The following is a 10,295-nucleotide window of genomic DNA, read 5'->3' on the forward strand; positions in this document are numbered from 1 at the left end:
AATTACCTCCTGCAAACATACCAGTCCCAGGGATTAAACTCAGATCATCAGGCTTGGGGGCAAGCACCGATACCTACTGAGCCATCTTGCCAGCCCCACATGCCTTGTTTTAGTGAGGGAAATGAGCCAATTCTTTCCCTCCAGTCCAAATCATAACTTAAGAGGGTGGGTTTTTTTTTATTATTGTTATGACTGTGATCAAGGCAACATATATTTTTAGAGAGAGTTTAATTGGGCTTATGGTTTCAGAAGGTGAGAGTCCATGATTGCAGAGTAAAGGCATGGCAGGAGGAAGAACTGAGAACTCACATTTTGATCCACAAGCAGGAGACAGAGAATGCATGAGGGTGAGAGTGGACTCACAGTCCACCACCAGTGACACCTCCTCCAGATATCTCCTCTAACCAAACCACAGCTCCTAATCCTTCCCAAACAGTTCTATCAACCGGGGACCAACTATTCTAATATGTATGGGGGCACGATCTTCCAAATTACCACACTCTCTAATCGCAAATGTCTGTGTACACCCTTAGAACATCCATCCACACATTTAGTTCATCCAGTCCTCTGCTCTCCCGTTCAGCTTACTTACAGCGTGATGGGGGTATGGCCTGTGGGAATACAGTGTGGGCAAGTTTCCACAGCTCTTCATGACAAGCAGCATACAGTTCAGTTAAAACGCTTCTGCAGTGAACTCTCTAAGCGGTCATATTAATGCCTAACCAAGCAGCAAAGCACAGACTACATTTCCCAGAATCCTTGTCACTAGGCATAGTGTGTGCTTGAGTTCTTGCTAACAGCTTGCAGGTTGAAGCATCAGGTATAGTCCTGAAATGAATTGGATACAATCTAAAGCCTGGCTTTTCCTCCTGTGTGTGTGTACGTGCGTGCGTGCGTGCGTGCGTGAATGTAAGCCCGGATCCTTTAGAGTTCCAGTTGGCTCTGCTCAGCTCTGTGCTCCTTAAGCAGCACTGTAGAGCCTTGTTGTTTAAGCTTCCGGTATTTCAAGAATTCACTTATGCATATTTATGTCTAACGAAAATAGGAGCTTCCACCCCAAGAATGTTGGAGGAGTACGGAAGACATAATGGGATCCAGTCTGGAGCCCTGAAGAGCGTTCCCTGAATACTGACTTAAGTGAGATGGCAGTGTTTGAAGTTTGATGAAGCCATGGACCGAGCATCTCGGGTGGGTAAGAACAACGTGGAGAAGAGTCATGAGGAAGTGTAGGTTATACATCAAAGGTGCACGGATCCTGACTTCACCTGAACAAACCACGGAAAGACCGGTGGCGCATAAACCTGGAGAAGCTGGCAGGGACCAGAATCTCCCTGAGGCCAGAGGCATGGTAACGGCTTTGCTCTTAATTCTAAAAGGAAATAAGAGGTTACTGAAGAGTTTCACAACAATCGGACCAAGAATCTTAAACTTTTACGCTTATTGTATGTGCTGGAGAGAATTCACTGCTCAGGGAAGAAGGGCAAGACACCACCCAGGAATTCACCCTAGTTTTTTCTGCTATTTGCTCTAGATCTAGAGACTGCAGTGTCAGGCAAATTGAAGTCTCCTGAGAGGGTGGAGCTGGCCCCCTCTTCCCTGAGCTCTCAGTGGAAGATCAGGAGGATTTCCTTAAGGTGAGATTTACCTTTTCCAATGTTCTGTGAACACTGTCACTTTCAATTTATTGCTCCATAGCATACCCAAGACAGTAGAGCTGTATTTTACACACTCTCGTGTGTTTCCAAGCATTCAGCACAGTGCCTTGCTCACAGTTGGTGCCCAATACATATTTATTGATTTAGTTAACGGATGGATGAGTAAACAATGCTTGTATAATTCTTCCCAAAGGAATCCAAAGATGTGAGCAGAACTTGCTGGAAGGCTCCTTGGAGAGTTGTTTGTTTGCTGACTCTGTTGATATTTGTAGCTAAGGCAGCAGAGACTGAAAGACTGTGTCTGATTTTGCAAATTCATTTGCCTGTGCAAACAGCCACGCTCCAGGCACTTCCACAGGACCCGGGACAGGAGTGGTGCGACCTCTGTCCTCTGGCAGCGTCCAAAAACATGGCCTTAGCCCACTTGCTCTTTTGCAAACTGGAGCAATAACCTTAGGATGCAGGAGACCCCAGCAGCTTTTACCCCTTTGTAGTGATTCAGGTTTGAGCGACAAGTTCTGTTAACAGTTTTATTTATCTTCTTAATCATTATGGCTGTTTATTCAGGAAATGGCAAGAGTTCCATATAATTTTCTTGGAATTGATCATGAGTAAATCAAACTAAATATTTTACTCAAAGCCATGTAATTGTTGGCACGTGAGACTTTCCATGGTGAGTAAGAAACCCAGAAAAGATAGGGCTTCACTCACATTGTCCAGTCCTACTGACAGCAGGTCCCCCTGATGTGCAAGCAGACATGGTGCTGGAGTAGCTGAGAGTTCTACATCTTGATCTATAGGCAGCGGGAGGAGACTGTATACCGCACTAGACCTGGCTGGAGCTCAGGAGACCTCAGAGTCCACAACCACAATGATTACATCATCCAGCAAGGCCACACCTCCTAACAGTGCCCCTCACTATGAACCAAACATTCAAACACATGAGTCTATGGGGGCCATCCTATTCAAACCACCATAGAGGGGTTCCATTTTATAGCTCTCAGTTATTTCACTAAGTCTACAGTAATCGAGTCAGTGGCTACAGCTGACCACGGACTACATCCTTGATGACTCCTGCCCTCACCCCGGCACCCCCCACCTGATTTGCCTTTTGAGTCATAACAATGTTGCACTTTTAATTTCCTTTGTATCCTTAACATTCTGGGCTACATTTGTTTCCATATCATTACATTTCTTAGTACGCGTTGTGCTGCTTTGGATGCCTAGGTTATTTTATAAAGAGGATAAACTGTAACAGTGGTTTTTAAAAGTCAATAACAATGGGATTTGTTTAATGTTGCATTGATGCAAACTCTATTAATGTTTTTTTATTTACTTTGTGCCACAGATATTGCTAAACGCCTAAATTAAAGTGGCCACACATTCATATGAATCTTCACCTGTTTTCTGATCACGGAATTCCAAGTGTGGGGCCCAAGGCCAGTGCATTATGTAGACAGTATTTCACAAAGAGGAATTTTCATTAGCTAAAGATATTTGACTCAAGTCTAATTTGCTTCACTGATATGTCAGTTAACTTTGGAACTCAATCCATCAGACATCTTCCCAAACGTTCAAGGGTGAGTCAGGTAACTTCATGGCTCCAGTGTTGCTCCTGATGCCTGCTGGCTATACTGTAGACAGGGAATGAGTTTATGGCCAGCGCTGTCTGCCAGAGAGTCCTGTAGACACACCTGCTGCCCTCTGTGTGAGAAGAAATAGTCTGGGGCTGTGTTCAGCACCTGTGAAGGTAGTGATGGAAATCCTCCTGCCAAAGGGCATGTGTTAGAGGCCAAGGCAGGGTGCTTTCCCCCGAGGAGTATGCTGCTTGTATACGCCACTGAGAGAATGCAGGTTCTAAGCCCATTGCAGTCTGTGTGGACCTATGCCCTCTGCATCCGGCCATTTGCATGCAGTCTGTGTCTCAGCTCTCCTCCCACTCACCATGCCTTCTGCTGAAAAGCAGAACGGGAAGCACGCGCTGGCTTCTGGGGGAACAGGTGGCTGGCAGTGCTGTCTCATTTTTCCTCCCCTTCTGGAAGGGAGTGGAATGTGGATCAGGACTGGATACACTTAGCAGTGATGCTCTTTGATTACTAGAGGATCTGTTTGAGGAGAAAAAGAAATAAATGAGCTAGGTTCCATGAGTAAAATTAGAAAACACTTCAGTCTTAGGAGAGGTGCCTAACTGCTGAAGCTGTCGTCCAGTGCTGATTTGCGTAGACATGACAGTGAAGAGAAGACAACAGCAGTCAAGCAATTTACCAGGTGCGGGGTGTGAAATCTTGAGGACTTTGTTTTGAAAATCAGCCAGTGGAAGACATCTTGGATGAGGGCTTTAGGCTCGGGGTATTACGACTGACATGTGGAAACTGTCCCCATTTCATGTGGACATCTCTGATTCAGGGATATGCAGCTGTGAAACCAATGTGGTAAAAATATTTCAGAGGTTTGGAGAAATATTCAAGCATTCAAGATATGGAAATCCAATGCATTCTTTGAGAAGAGAGAAAAAGCAGATTTAAGTTTTCACAGCTTTACACAAGTAAGGCTGAGTATATAAACTGCACATATTTCAGATGCACACTTGAGAGGTGTGTCGTGTATACACACCCCAATCCAACAACACTGAGGTCTGTGTCTGCTCTCTCACCCTGAAAGCTCCCTCCTGCCTCCACACCATCTTTACCCCTCCACAGTCCTTCTCCAGGACTCCGCTGTTGAGTTTGTTCCAGCCATGACAAGGGTGCGTGTTCTGGGATGATGTGTAAGTGGGCTAATAATACGTGTTCTCCCTGCTGTTGGCTTTGTTTCCCTCCACGTAATTGCATCAAGATTCATTCATATTTTAGTGGGCAATACCAGTTCATTCCTTTGTGTTGCTGATTAGCATTCCCATGGGTGGCTGAATGTCTGAGCAGATATTGTGGCTCTTTAAGTCATATGTGTTACTGCTCCACAGGATGAAAAAGTGCCTTACATGCTGATTTTTCTTCTGTCTTTACCAAGTGGGTAAAATTTTCTAAAGCATCAGTGTTCTTTATGATTTAAAAGGATTTTGTCTATGGTATTTATAGCTGTGTGTGTGTGTGTGTGTGTGTGTGTGTGTGTGAATTTATGTACCAGAGCATATGTGACATTACATGTATGTGTATTTGTATGTATGTATGTATGTATGTATGTATGTTGCAATAGGGTTGTATATGTGTGTGTTTGTGTGTGTGTGCATGTGTAAGAAAGTGCGTGCAGTGTATGTGTGAGTATGTGAGTGCATGCTAATTTGGAGACCAGAGGACCACCTTGGGTATCAGTATCAATCTGAAGATGACACTTACCTGCTTTTGAGACAGGAACTCCCTGATTTGGCCAGTGAGCCCCAGAGCTCTGTCTGTCTCCCTCTGCCCCATCTGGCCATATGGAGTCAGAATGAATTGTTCTTTAAATGTTGTTTTCTGGGGTCTGAGGCAGAGAAGCTGCCCCGTGTGCAGTTTAAGGACTACATTCTATCAATTACGTGTGTGACACTCAACACCTTACTGACAAACAGGCCTTGTATCAGCTGGTTTTGCCTGCTGAAGTTCTGAATGAATTTAAGGTTAGGCAGGTCTAAGGTGTGATTTCTACAGCATGACAGTTCATCGTGAACATAACAGGAGATAGGTGAGCACGTCCCTGGGTAATGATGGAAACTGAGGAGGGAAGGCTTTCGTTGAATGTGTACTGCACTGCTCACCAGGTTGGGGCCTTGATAGAGCCCAAGCCAGAGATGTTCTCTCTTCATACCCTGGCCTCCATGAGGAAGCAGCCTCCTTTGCCACAAGTCTCCTCTATCTTAAAACACTCTGCTTCACCCTAAGTCCATAGGAAGTGAGTGGCCATGGACCAACCCCTGGGCCTTATCAAGTCCTTCTTACTTCATGTTGTTTTGAGCTGGCTGTCCCTGGTGTGAGCTTCTTGTCCTACAGCCCCTCAAGATATGTGTGGTCCAACCTAGCCTTGTCAGATAACTGCTCTGAGCCTTACTTCCACAGGTGGCAACCCTGCCGGTCCTACCCAGATCATAACCCTGTCCTTCCCAGACAGGTCACAACCTGGTCCATATGTCCCTCTCTGTTCTTGTCACATCCTACACTCCCACTCCCAACAGGATACCAAGTCCAACTGGAAGACCGGGGCCAGTGTCCAGTCTCAGCCCCACCCAGGTGAGACCTGAGCAGCAGTGCCCACCCACACCAAGAAGCTGCTAGCTTTTCTGGCCCCTTGCTGCAGACCACTCCTTCCCAAGGTCTCCATCCAGGCCTCTCTCCCTGCAGGGAACCTGCACTTGTAGCTGGACTGCAGCTTGGGTCCCACAGTGCTGTGGCAGATTAGGGATGTCCGGCTTCTGACTGCCATCCAACTGTGTTGCCTTCTTCTATGCCTTTGGGACTTGTGACTATGATGACATGTCTTTTATCTTTGCATCAAGTTATTGATATTGATGTTCCAAGCAGCTCAGGCTAAGACTTACATACTCTACCTCCTACTGACAACGATGAATTACCTGATCATGTGACCCATCCCGTTGTGTGCTCCCATACCATAGCCAGTTTCACTTGCTATGCATGAGGGCCACTTCCTTCATTTTTATACCCCTATGCAAGGCAGAGGGTCAAAAGATAGAAGGTATTTATAGCAGGGTATAGTTGGGAGGTGGAAAGAAATTAATATGGGGGGACAGGAGAGGGCAAACAGTGATGAATGTGATTGGAATATATTATACGCATTATGAAAAGTCAGAATGAAACCATTACTGTGTATAGTCACTGGTGCTAGTAAAATATTTAAGTGAGATAAAACTAAACTGAATTAAATGTATATTGGTTAGATAAGATGCTCGCTGAAGTATTTTATTGAAAGTATTGCTGGGCTAGGGAGGTGACTTATGTTGAGAACATGCACTGCTCTTGCAGGGGATCTGGGTTCAGTTCCCAGAAGCCACACAGTGGCTAACAACTGTCTATTGCTACAGTTCCAGGAGATCCAGTACCTTCTTCTGGACTCCCAGTACACTGCACATGTGTGCTGTATGTATGTATGTATGTATGTATGTATGTATGTATGTATGTATGTTTGTTTGTTTGCATGCAAAATATTCACACATAGAAAGTAAGCTAAATAAATCTAAAATAAAATTTCTAAGTGTTGTCTCCTCTTAAAGGTGTCTAGATTCTTGGAAAAAGACCTGCCATGGCTGACTGGCACCAGGTACTCATGCCTCAGAGCATCCAGTGAAATGTACATTTAGTAAATTTCCTCGGAGTGGAGTGCCTTTGCCGTCTGTGATTTGTGCCAGCAAACCACCCCCCCCCTTTTTTTTCTCTCTATATGGCTCTGGGAAATCCACACGACTACCTTCTTTCCCTTCTCTAATCCTTTCCCTCTCCGTCTTTTCAAAGGTCACAAAGATGTTTGGGGGATCAGGCTTCAACTGCTTTCTGGATCCCGGGCCTAGTCTAGGGCCTCCCAGGCTGTCTGCCTGATACACTCATGGATGGCTTGAGACATTGAACCTGATCTGCCTTTACATTTGTATCAGGATATGGAGTGTGTGTGTGTGTGTGTGTGTGTGTGTGTGTGAGAGAGAGAGAGAGAGAGAGAGAGAGAGAGAGCATGTGTCTGTGTGTGGGTGTGTCTGTGGGTGTGTCTGTGTGTCTGTGGTGTGACTGTGTGTGTGACTGTATGTCTGTATGTGTGTCTGTGTGTGTGTCTCTGTGTCTGTGTGTGTCTATGTGTGTGACTGTGTGTCTCTATGTGTGACTGCATGTCTGTGTGTATCTGTGTGTGTTTGTATGTGTGTGTATGTGAGTGTGTATCTGTGTATGTGTGTCTGGGTGTGTGTCTGTTTATGTCTGTGTGTCTCTGTGTCTGTTTATCTGTGTGTGTCTCTGTGTGTGTCTGTGTGTGTGTGTGTGTGTGTGTGAGTGTGTGTGTGTGTATGAACCACTATAGTAAGCTAGAGAAAGGAAAGGGGAAGAGTAGACAGTAAGCGGGAATTGTGCTGCACAGCACAGGCTTACACAGTCCTCCAGAGACTGGTCAGTTACAGAGAGAGTATCCTCCTCTCCTTCATATTATCCCCCCTCTTAATGCCCCAGTGGTCACCCCCACCCCTGGCTGCTTATGGTTAATGACTGTCTCTACTCCTTTCTCTCCATCCCACAAAATGCCAGTGGATGCACCCGGCTTGCTTGCCCACCTTGAAGCCCTTAGTGATGGCCTGAAGTTTTCAGCAGCAGCAGCAGAAGCAGCAGACTGGACTCCAGTCAGACAGCCTTTTATCTCAGAGTATCTTGTTGCTGGGGCACAGGGGCCTCGAGGGGAGGGAGGGGTAGAGTCGGATGTCCGGCATTCAGCACAGAGGAGCTCATACCCAGCTCCTCACAGCCTGGGTCTCCATTCACTGAGAGGAACACTCAACAAAGGCCACATTCTTCTCCTGGCTTCCGCTTGCTTTCAGCCCACATTTATTTCCGAACATGGTTACCCAGCCGGTCTGGCATCCCACACTTATGTGTGTCTGGGCAGACAACTATGGAGACGTCATCCTGGATGATCATGGCCCCCAAACAAGGATGGAGTCTACTGCAACTGAATCTCAAGTACCCTCAAGGCTCTGTGTCTGGAGACCTCCCTGCAGTGTGAACGTTCCCCTGGTTAGGTCAGTGAGGAAGCTTTGCAACAACACTCTGCTGTTCTCACATTGGGAGATGACAGGACAGAGAGAGCCTCCGCCCTGGATTCCTCTACCCAGATGTAACGGGTTTAGGGTCACCATGACAACACACCTCTAGTTGTGTCTGTGAGGGTACTTCTAGAGAGGTTTAGCTGAGGACAGGAGACCTCTGGATGTGCATCACACTGCCCTAGGGTCTGGGCCCCAGAATGGACAAAAGGAGATGAGCAGAACATTCTCTTCTTCCTAGCTGTGAACACAGTGTGGCCAGTCAGTCACCGCCCACCCTGGTGTTGACACCAGAACTTCCCTGGTATGATGGGCTCACCCTCAGACTGTACACTGAAGTAGGCCTTTCCTTCCTTCTGCTCACGTGTTAGTTATTTGGCCAAAACAGTAGGACAAATGACTGGCACAGAGTTTGAAAAGCCCGTGCTGGAGCTGCCACCCAGGGATCATGATAGGGAGGCAGAGCAGGTGTGACTCTGACCTGCTGGGTAGTTGGACATGCGCCTTAGCAACTGTCAGACTCGCAGTGACCAGTGGTAAGAGCAGAAGATGCCCACAGTTTGGAGATTTGGGTGAGAATTCACCGAGGGCATGGTCTGTGTGAGAGAGTACGGTGCAGGCCCTGGATCTGGTCTTGTAGTGGGACCTCTCGCCCTCCCCTCTTGGAGCTGCCTTGCCTCCATGTAAGCTTTCAACTTTCTCCTGAAGTGTTCACTCACGACCTTTCATGTAATTTCTCTCCCCTAACGCCCATCCACAGCTTCGAGGGTGGTGTCTCCATGGGGATAAATGAATGAGGTGTTTTAATTGTTCTTTCCTTGTGTTTAAAAACAAAACTACCAATGATCTTATCAACTTGGTGTGGGAAGGTGTGTAAGCAGAAAACGGTCATTGTCAGCTCACCAGTACACCATGCCCACAAGCTTGGCATTCACATTGGTGAGGCAGAAGCCAGAGAACTGTCGTGGGGTCTAGCCTGGGATCTATAGTGAGTGCCGAGGTTGTATGGGCTAAAATGAGTCACTGTCTTTAAACAAACAAACAAGCAAAAACAAATAAACAAGCAAACATAAAAGCAGACACTATAATTTTGGAGGTTGATTTTAACCGAGAAGGCAGTTGTAGCTGTTATACACCATGCCTTGTAGACTTGTTTTGTGTGTGTTTCTGTTAAATGATACCACACTTTGTGTGGTTCACTCACTGACATTGAACCCACTGCACTTTGTGCCCAAATCGAGTTCATCTGACATGCACTCATTCCCACGGAGGCTCACCCCAGCCTTACAGCTAACCGAGCGCTATGGGGACGCTCCACTCTAAGCCACCGAATCACCAAAACTCCACACAGAGTCGGACACTAAATGACTGGAGTTACAGCATGTGTCTAGGAAAGCTGAGAGCAGAAGGCAAAAGACCACCTTGCTCAACCTCGGGCAGTGATTCTGGCCACTCATTGCGTATCCAAGAAGGACCCCAAAGGACAACGAGTGCTGGCTGGCTCGGGGTGAGAAATGAGCTCTAATGAGCGGCAAGATTTGTGAGTGTGGAATCTGTGACTGTTGAATGCACCTCACCACTGGACGGCTCACCTAGGGAATTACATTCCAGACCGACGAGTTCATCTAACATGGCTTCTGTCATTCAGGAACACTCTCAGTCTTAGAAAAACGTCCCCGAACGTAACAAACTCCGCCCCAGATACCACTCCCCACACTGGCCTCTGTAGCAGCCGCCACCTGTGTGCTGCCCTCCCCCACACACAGCCTGAGCGTGGCCCTGCAGCCCTTATTTTTAGGTCCGAGGTCTCTTACTTCCGAGGACACACAGAGAGGAATAATCAAGGCCCGAATAGTACCCCCTGAGTGATCTGTCTTCAGTTCTTCATCCTTGGGTGAGATGACCCTGAGGCAGAT

General features: G+C 46.8%; 1 long non-coding RNA gene across 1 annotated transcript; it reads left to right on the top strand.

The window, feature by feature from the left end:
- Positions 1–928: 928 nt before the first annotated feature.
- On the top strand, positions 929–9,459 carry LOC134482424 (uncharacterized). Its single transcript, XR_010058517.1, has 3 exons — positions 929–1,348; positions 1,532–1,634; positions 7,868–9,459. It is a non-coding gene; the product is annotated as an uncharacterized LOC134482424 (long non-coding RNA).
- The last annotated feature ends 836 nt before the right edge of the window (positions 9,460–10,295 follow it).

This window comes from Rattus norvegicus, chromosome 16, assembly GCF_036323735.1.
Source record: "Rattus norvegicus strain BN/NHsdMcwi chromosome 16, GRCr8, whole genome shotgun sequence".
NCBI lineage: Eukaryota > Metazoa > Chordata > Mammalia > Rodentia > Muridae > Rattus > Rattus norvegicus.